Source organism: Oryx dammah, unplaced genomic scaffold (assembly GCF_014754425.2).
Source record: "Oryx dammah isolate SB20612 unplaced genomic scaffold, SCBI_Odam_1.1 HiC_scaffold_23, whole genome shotgun sequence".
In the NCBI taxonomy this organism is placed as follows: Eukaryota; Metazoa; Chordata; class Mammalia; order Artiodactyla; family Bovidae; genus Oryx; species Oryx dammah.
The window spans coordinates 65,540,213-65,548,154 of record NW_024070207.1 but is presented as its reverse complement, the minus strand read 5'-3'; the positions used below and the strand labels follow the sequence as shown (position 1 = coordinate 65,548,154).

The 7,942-nt window shown below is 48.9% G+C and overlaps 1 pseudogene; it reads right to left on the bottom strand.

Moving 5' to 3' along the window:
• Positions 1–3,551: 3,551 nt before the first annotated feature.
• Positions 3,552–7,733, bottom strand: LOC120881619 (annotated as a pseudogene).
• Positions 7,734–7,942: the final 209 nt, after the last annotated feature.

Genomic DNA, 7,942 nt, shown 5'->3' with positions numbered 1-7,942 from the left:
GATAGCTCCTTGTTCCAGCTTATACTTCTCAAGATCTATAGGCCCCTTCCAACGTAGTTGGTGCTAACTACAGGGTTTTAATCTGTTGTACCTGTTACTTCCAAAGAGGTTCCCTCTGTTTATTTTGGCCTCTTCTTTATGCATGTTTCTTCAGTGTCTAATTTCTTCCCTGACACAAGGGGGCGAAGGTGGTCACTTATTTAGGCTGACTTGTTCAGTTGTGCTCTGGGGAGGGAGCAACACTGCAAACAAATATCACTGGCATGTGTGGGGAGCGCACGTAGTGTCTCAGCCACACTGGGTTTGCCCCCACTTATGGTGTGTGTGCATTCCCAGTCTAAACCTCTCAGGCTCCAGGTTGCTCTGTAGGGAACTGTTTAAAGCAGGCCCTGGTTTGCTTGCACTTCCCGGGACTTAGCTGCTAAGGCTCAGGTTCTCAGGTACTCTACAAAGGCGCAGATTCAGTTGAGCCTGTGTTTTATGTCCTTCCCAAGTTCGAGTAGCTCGGGCTACCAAGTGCTTGCCAAGCACACACTCCCCAGGTGTGGTGCGTCTTATCGCCTACCCAGTCCCAGCTGCTCAGTTTCCTGGGTGCGCAGTGGGTGTGCTGTCTCAGGTGTGCTGTGTGTCTCTTCTGGGGAGCTTATCTCTGGCTGCAACCCTCCTGGCGGATGTGAACAGTCCAGGATCTCAGGAAGATTTGGTTAGCAGCTGGGAGCCTGCTCACAGTTTGGTAAAGAATGCCATCTCTGGGACCGAGATTGCACCTTTCCAGCCCTGGCTGTTGCCCCCCTGCCTTTTTTCCTCCAGCAGAGGATGGGCCGGTCCGCTGCCAGCTCTCTCTCCTCTGGTATTCACTCAGTCCTTTGTTCTGTGAGCAGGTCCGGCAGTGCCTTAGGTTAGGGCTTTTCGTGGGAAAGTCCTCTCTCTCTCTCTCTTTTTTCTCTCTCTGGCTATTCCACAGTTTAGCTTTCTATCTCACATTAGCTCCCTCAGATTGCCCTCAGGGCATTCAGGCCTGGTCCTTACCCTAAGCAATGCAGCCTGTGCCTCCCTGTTCAGCCCCAGCTTGCTGGTGGTGGATACTAGTGCTGGGAGTTGCCATTAGGCATGTAATCTATGGGTTTTATTTATTCATTTATTTATTTTTCCTCCCAGTTATGTTGCCCTCTGAGATTCCGTAGCTCCCCACAGACCTGCCAGTGAAAGGGTTTCCTGGTGTTTGGAAACTTCTTCTGTTTTATGACTCCCTCCCAGGATGGGTCTCCATCCCTAACTCTTTTGTTTCTCTTTTTATCTTTTATAGATTGTCCTACCTCATTTCAAAGACAATGGGATGCCTTTCTGGGTGCCTGGTATCCTCTACCAGAATTCAGAAGTTGTTTTGTGGAATTTGCTCAGCTTTCAAATGTTCTTTCAGTGAATTTGCGGGGGAGAAAGTGGTCTCCCTGTCCTATTCCTCTGCCATCTTAGGACCGCCCCCAATGTGGTATATTTGTTTGGTTTTGGTATCAGGGTGATGGTGGCCTTGAGAGAGTCAATTCCTAGGCAGGTTGATAAGAAGTCCGGGGTCCCCATGGATGAGGAGAAAGGTCTGAGGCTCTTGAACAGGAAATAAGTGTTTGGAATTCTCAAGGAGGAGGAAAGGACAAAGGTTTTTGTTTTTGGTTTTTTTTCCTACATGCCTTAGTCTTAGTAAAGATTATATAAAAACAATGTATCCTGTTTGAGGACAAGTTTCTCCTTGAGCACTTTCTGAATAATCCTGTTATTTTAAAATGTATATTATGGCAGTGGGTCTAGTAAGATCTTTACAACTTTGAGACATTCTTTTGATTTATTGTAATAACCAGTTTAAAAAGTATATCGCTCCCTTGCTAAAACTAGTGGGGGGGGGCACTCTCTATCCCCCTTCTGATGTCTATGCCAGACGCTTTCTCTGTCCCCTTTCACTTTAATAAAACTGGTATACAAAAGCTCTTGAACGATCAAGCCTGGTCCCTGGTTCCAAAGCTAAGTCTTCTTCTTTGGAGATCACAAATCCAATATCATTCACCATAAGTTATCATCTTGGGGGCTCATCCAGGATCTTCAGGACAAGGTAAGAACACTCAGAGCTCTAGCCTCTCTGCTTTCTCAGTATACATGTTTTCTGCTTTGCTTTACTAACTCTATAGTATGTTTGTGTGAATGAATGACATGCCCTGCTCAAAGCAAGTGATGAGCCCTGCTCTGTGGTTTCATGGTGCCTTGTGATGACTGAAGGCTGTCCCAGAAAGGGGATCCTTGTTGGGGACTTTATACCGACCTGCCAATGCCAAGAGACACCCAATATCCTTGTGGAGGGAGAGGCCAGAAATGGGCAAAGCATGTGGACTGAATTTTCTTTTCTCAGTCTCCTTTTACTGGTCTCTTTGACCACTTCATAATTGCGTGGGGAATTAGAACTACTAACCTACTCTTTCGACTCATAGACTCACTAGGGACTGGTGACCGATGCCGTTAATGTGTACTTTTACTTAGATCCCCTGTATGGAAGCACCTAGCCTTGCTAGGAACCGAAAGTTGCAAGAGCATGTTTGGGAGTGAAGTGGAGCTCTAGCTTTAGGAACGTCTCTTAGGCTAGAGGTCACTCTCTTAGCTGTCTGCCTCAAGGGCCTCCAATCTGAAAGTGAATCTTTGTTGTGGTTGTGCTTCTGATCTGTGTGGATACAAGCATTGCTGGTGACGATTCGGTGTTTAAGGACACAGATAGGGCATTGCAGGTGTTATGCCCAAGTCACGAAATCTCCCAATGACCACCAGGGAGCCGATATCCGATGCAAAAGCAAGAGAGTTTTTATTACCAAGCTTGAGCTGGGGCTCCCACCTTTACCAACACAGTGGCTAAGAAGAGGAGCCCCGAACTCTGGGTTACATTGCTTATATAGGGTATTCTCACACAAAAAATTAAAAAAAAAACAGGAGTTTCCAGGTTGGGAGATGTCTAATTGGTTACCTTCTGTGGAAGAGTTAGGTGTTGGGTTCTGATTGGTTTTCATTTCCCGGGCTGGCCACGGGTTCTAATTGGTTCCCATTTCCCAGACTTAATTCGAATTTCCCGGGCAGGTCAAAAGTCCTGAACGTAAAGTCAGGAGATCCTAATCTGGGATCTGATTGGCTCGCAGGTGGTGGGGTGAGGTCAGGGGATTTCCAAAGACTCTTTCCTCAGAACTCTAAAATGGCAAAATGGAGTGGCTTAGGCTCTTCATTCCCCCCTTCTCAAGGACCAAGGACAGACCCAATCATGGGTCTGTAACCAGCTCTATATTTTCTTCCGCTAAGGGGGCCACTGGCAGAGCTGTATATTGGGACCTGGTGGAAGTATAAGTCGGGCCACCATGTGTTTACAGGGTACGTGGCAGTCGTCTGGTTCAGCACCTCGTATGTCTCTCCATTTCGTAGTTTCCAGGTTACTTTAAAAGGTTGGTGTGAATTTCGGTCCTGGGCCACACCTAAAGCCTTCCAGTCTAGGAGGGAGGGCACCAGGAGTAGCCAGGTAGCCATTTTACCTACTTTTGTTGTCTTTGCAGTTTTAGCTTGAGTGGGTTAGTTTTGTCCAATTTGGCCTTCCACTGGGGGAGGAACTCTTTTTGTAAGACGAACAGGTCTGCAGGCCGTGTGTGGGTGTAGTGGACCCAAGCAGAGATGCCGTCAACTTTGAGAGCAGTTGGTGTCGTCAAGACGACAAGGAAGGGTCCCTTCCACCTAGGCTCTAGGGTCTCTTGGCAATGACGGCACACGTACACCCAGTCTCCTGGCCAGTAGCAGTGAGGTTCAGGTGGAGGGCCTGATTCATATAGTGCTTTGAGCCTCTTCCATGTGTCCCTGTGGGAGTATTGTAAGGACTGGAGACAAAAAAGCAACTTCTGATCATCTATTTCTTTTAACACTTCTGCCTTTAGGTTAGGGATTATTGGGGGTTCAGTTCAGTTCAGTTCAGTCACTCAGTGATGTCTGACTCTTTGCGACCCCATGAATCACAGCACGCCAGGCCTCCCTGTTCATCACCATCTCCTGGAGTTCACTCAGACTCATGTCCATCGAGTCAGTGATGCCATCCAGCCATCTCATCCTCGGTTGTCCCCTTCTCCTCCTGCCCCCAATCCCTCCCAGCATCAGAGTCTTTTCCAATGAGTCAACTCTTCTCATGAGGTGGCCAAAGTACTGGAGTTTCAGCTTTAGCATCATTCTTTCCAAAGAAATCCCATGGTTGATCTCCTTCAGAATGGACTGGTTGGATCTCCTTGCAGTCCAAGGGACTCTCAAGAGTCTTCTCCAACACCACAGTTCAAAATCATCAATTCTTTGGCGGGAGGTATCCCATACATGATTTCAAAAGGGGTGAGTCCCAGTTGGTAGGGTGAGTTCCGCACCCGGTACAGGGCAAAGGGGAGGAGAGCCACCCAGTCCCCGCCAGTCTCAGCAACTAGTTTTGTTAATGTCTCTTTAAGCGCCCTATTCATCCTTTCCACTTGCCCTGAGCTCTGGGGCCTATAGGCACAGTGCAGCTTCCATCTAGCCCCCAAAGCCCGGGCTACACCCTGGCTTACCTGAGACATGAAGGCTGGCCCATTATCTGACCCCACCTGTGCTGGAAACCTGAACCATGGCAAGATGTCTTCAATCAGCTTTTTGGCCGCCACCTGTGCTGTTTCTCTCTTGGTAAGGAAAGCTTCTACCCACCCTGAGAAGGTATCTATGAACACCAACAGGTATTTGTATCCATATTTACCCGGTTTTACCTCAGTGAAGTCCACCTCCCAGTAAGCTCCTGGTCTTGTCCCCTGTTCTCTAATTCCTTGGTTGGCCAGATGAGGGACAGCGTTCATGAGCTGGCATGCTTTGCAGTTTGATACAATGTCTCCTATTATCATCCTGACATCTTTCATGGTAATCTTGGCATGTCTAATCAGGTCTTGCATCTTGCGGGTTCCCAGGTGAGTGGCATGATACACTTTTAGTAATACTTGTTTTCCTAGTTCTTCTGGGAAGATTAGAGAGCTGTCTGCTGCTCTCCACCATCCGGCCAACTGTCGGGCCATAGGCAGGTTTTTTATCCAGTCTAAGTCTCTTGTTGAGTAATTGGGCAAAGCTAGCAGAATAGGGCTCCCAGGGTCAGGCAGCTGAAGAGTGGCCTCTATCATGGTATTCTGGGCTGCATCCCTGGCTGCCCTGTCCACCAGGTTGTTTCCCCTTGAGATCAGGGTGTCTGGCTTCTGGTGCCCCGGGCAGTGTATTATGGTTAGTTTTTTAGGAAGTCATAATGCTGAGAGGAGAGCTTTTATTTCTTCTTTGTTTTTAATCATCTTACCCTCGGCTGTGAGGAGTCCCCTCTCTCTGTAGATGGCCCCGTGTATGTGGGCAGTAGCAAAGGCATATCAGCTATTGGTAATGATGTTAAGCTTTTTGTCCTTTCCCAACTGGAGGGCTTTTGTTAGGGCGATTAGTTCAGCCCTTTGAGCCGAAGTACCCGGAGGTAGTGCTTCTGCCCACACAATTTGGGTTTCCGTGGTTACAGCCGCCCCCGCATACCTGAGTCCATCTCGAATGAAACTGCTCCCGTCCATATACCAGATGACCTCAGCATTCGCCAGGAGGCGATCTTGCAAGTCCTCTCACGTCCCAGGCACCTGGGCTAGTATGTCGCTGCAGTCATGGATTGGGGATTCCGAGTCCGGGTTAGGAAGTAACGTAGCCAGATTGAGAGCAGGAGGCAGTAGAAAGATGATTCTGGAGGGGTTTAGCAGTAGTCCCTGGTAGTGGGTCAGCCGAGCGTTGCTGATCCATCTATCTGGGGGTTGTTCCAGTATGCCCTCAATGGCATGGGGGGCAGTAATATGTAACTCCTGCCCTAGTGTCAGTTTGTCTGCATCTTTGACCATTAGGGCCACTGCCGCAATCATGCGGAGGCATGGGGGCCAGCCTGATGCTACGGGGTCTAGGCGTTTAGACAAGTAGGCCACTGGCCATCTCCAAGGTTCCAAATATTGCATCAGCACCCCTTTTGCTACTCCTTGTTTTTCACCCACATACAGGAGAAAGGGTTTTGTGACGTCAGGCAACCCTAGGGTGGGGGCTGACAGCAGAGCTATTTTAATAGTTTTGAAGGCGGCCTGCATCTGTTCTATCCAGCTGAAAGGGGTGGTACTTTTGGTGGCTTCATATAAGGGTTTAGCCAGTTCCGCATAGTTTGGAATCCAAAGATGGCAGAAGCCAGCAGACCCCAAGAATTCTCTCACCCTTCAAGGTGAGTCTGGGGTCGGTATTTTGAGTACCGTCTCCTTTCATGCCTCTGACAGCCACCTCTGCCCTTCTTTTAACACATACCCTAAGTAGGTGACCTCTGGTTGGCATATCTGAGCCTTTAGGGTCCACAATAGTTCTCGGGTGCCCATGAGGCAAGTCTGTTGGTCTTTTGCTGCAATTAAGAGGTCATCTACATATTGCAACAAGGTTAGTTGGGGGTGCTGTTGTCTAAACTCACCCAGGTCTTCATGGAGGGCCTCATCGAAGATGGTGGGAGAATTTTTAAATCCCTGTGGCAGTCGCGTCCAGGTCAGCTGTCCGTTGATCCCCTCTTCCAGGTCAGACCACTCAAAGGCAAAAAGCTCCTTGCTCTTGGGCGCCAGGGATAGACTAAAGAAAGCGTCTTTTAGATCTAGGACCATATACCAGTGATGATCTGGCGGGAGCAAGCTCAAGAGGTTGTATGGGTTTGGCACCATAGGATGAATATCTAGAACTCAGCAGTTAACTTCCCGCAGGTCCTGTACTGGCCGATAGTCATGAGAATTTGGTTTTTCAACAGGGAGCAGGGGAGTGTTCCACACCGACTGACAGGGTCTCAAGATTTTCTGGGCTAGGAGCCTGCGGATATGGGGGCTGATTCCCTGTCAGGCCTCTAAGGTCATAGGATATTTTCTGACTCAGACGGGATCGGCCCCTGGCTTGAGATCTATATATATAGGAGGGTGGTGCCTCGCCAAGCCGGTTCCCCCTGTCTCAGGCCATGCTTCAGGGAATTCATCTAGCCACTCCTGGATGTTCGTATGGGGAAGGGTCAGTTTTTGGTGCAGCTGATATTCCTCCTCTAATTGAATTGTCAGTACTTGAATCGGCCTGCCCACCTGATCAAGTATTTTAGTTTCTCCTGGGAGGAAGTGAATTTGAGCTCCCATCTTGGTTAACAAGTCTCTTCCCAACAGTGGGAAGGGGCATTCTGGGATGACCATAAAGGAGTGGGATACCTGGCCTGTGCCCAAATCCACCGATTTTCGGGTGGTCCATTGATATTGTTTCATCCCAGTGGCCCCCTGCATCCATGAAGTCTTTCCAGCCAGTTTCCCTTGGGGCTCCAGCCAAACTGAATATTGAGCCCTTGTGTTGACAAGGAAGTCAGTTGGGGTCCCCTCCACTCTTAGGGTTACCCTGGGTTCGGGGAGGGGCGCCAAACCCTGTCTCCCCTAGTTGCTCATTTCATCGACGGCCAGGATAGGGGTCTTTTGTGGTCCCTTCTTTTTCTTAGGGCATTCTTTGGTCCAGTGTCCTTCCTCCTTACAATAGGCGCATTGGTTCTTTCCTAATGCTGGTCGCATACGGGGGCGGCTCTTATCTTCAGCTGCTAGGCAGCGCAGCTGGTGCTCCCTTTCTCCCAAATCAGGAACTGTTGCCACTAGCAGGATGCATGCCATATTGCAGGTCTAGCGGTCTGCTGCCTTAGCTTGTTTTTCCTCAGGGGTCTCTCGAGTATTGTAGACCCTTTCTGCCACTATTATTAAATCCTGGATACTCTTTTCACCCAGGTGTTCTAGTTTTTGTAACTTTTTCCTGATGTCTGGAGCCACCTGGTTGACAAAATGCATTATCAAAGCAGCCTGAGTGCCTTCTGCTTCTGGGTCCA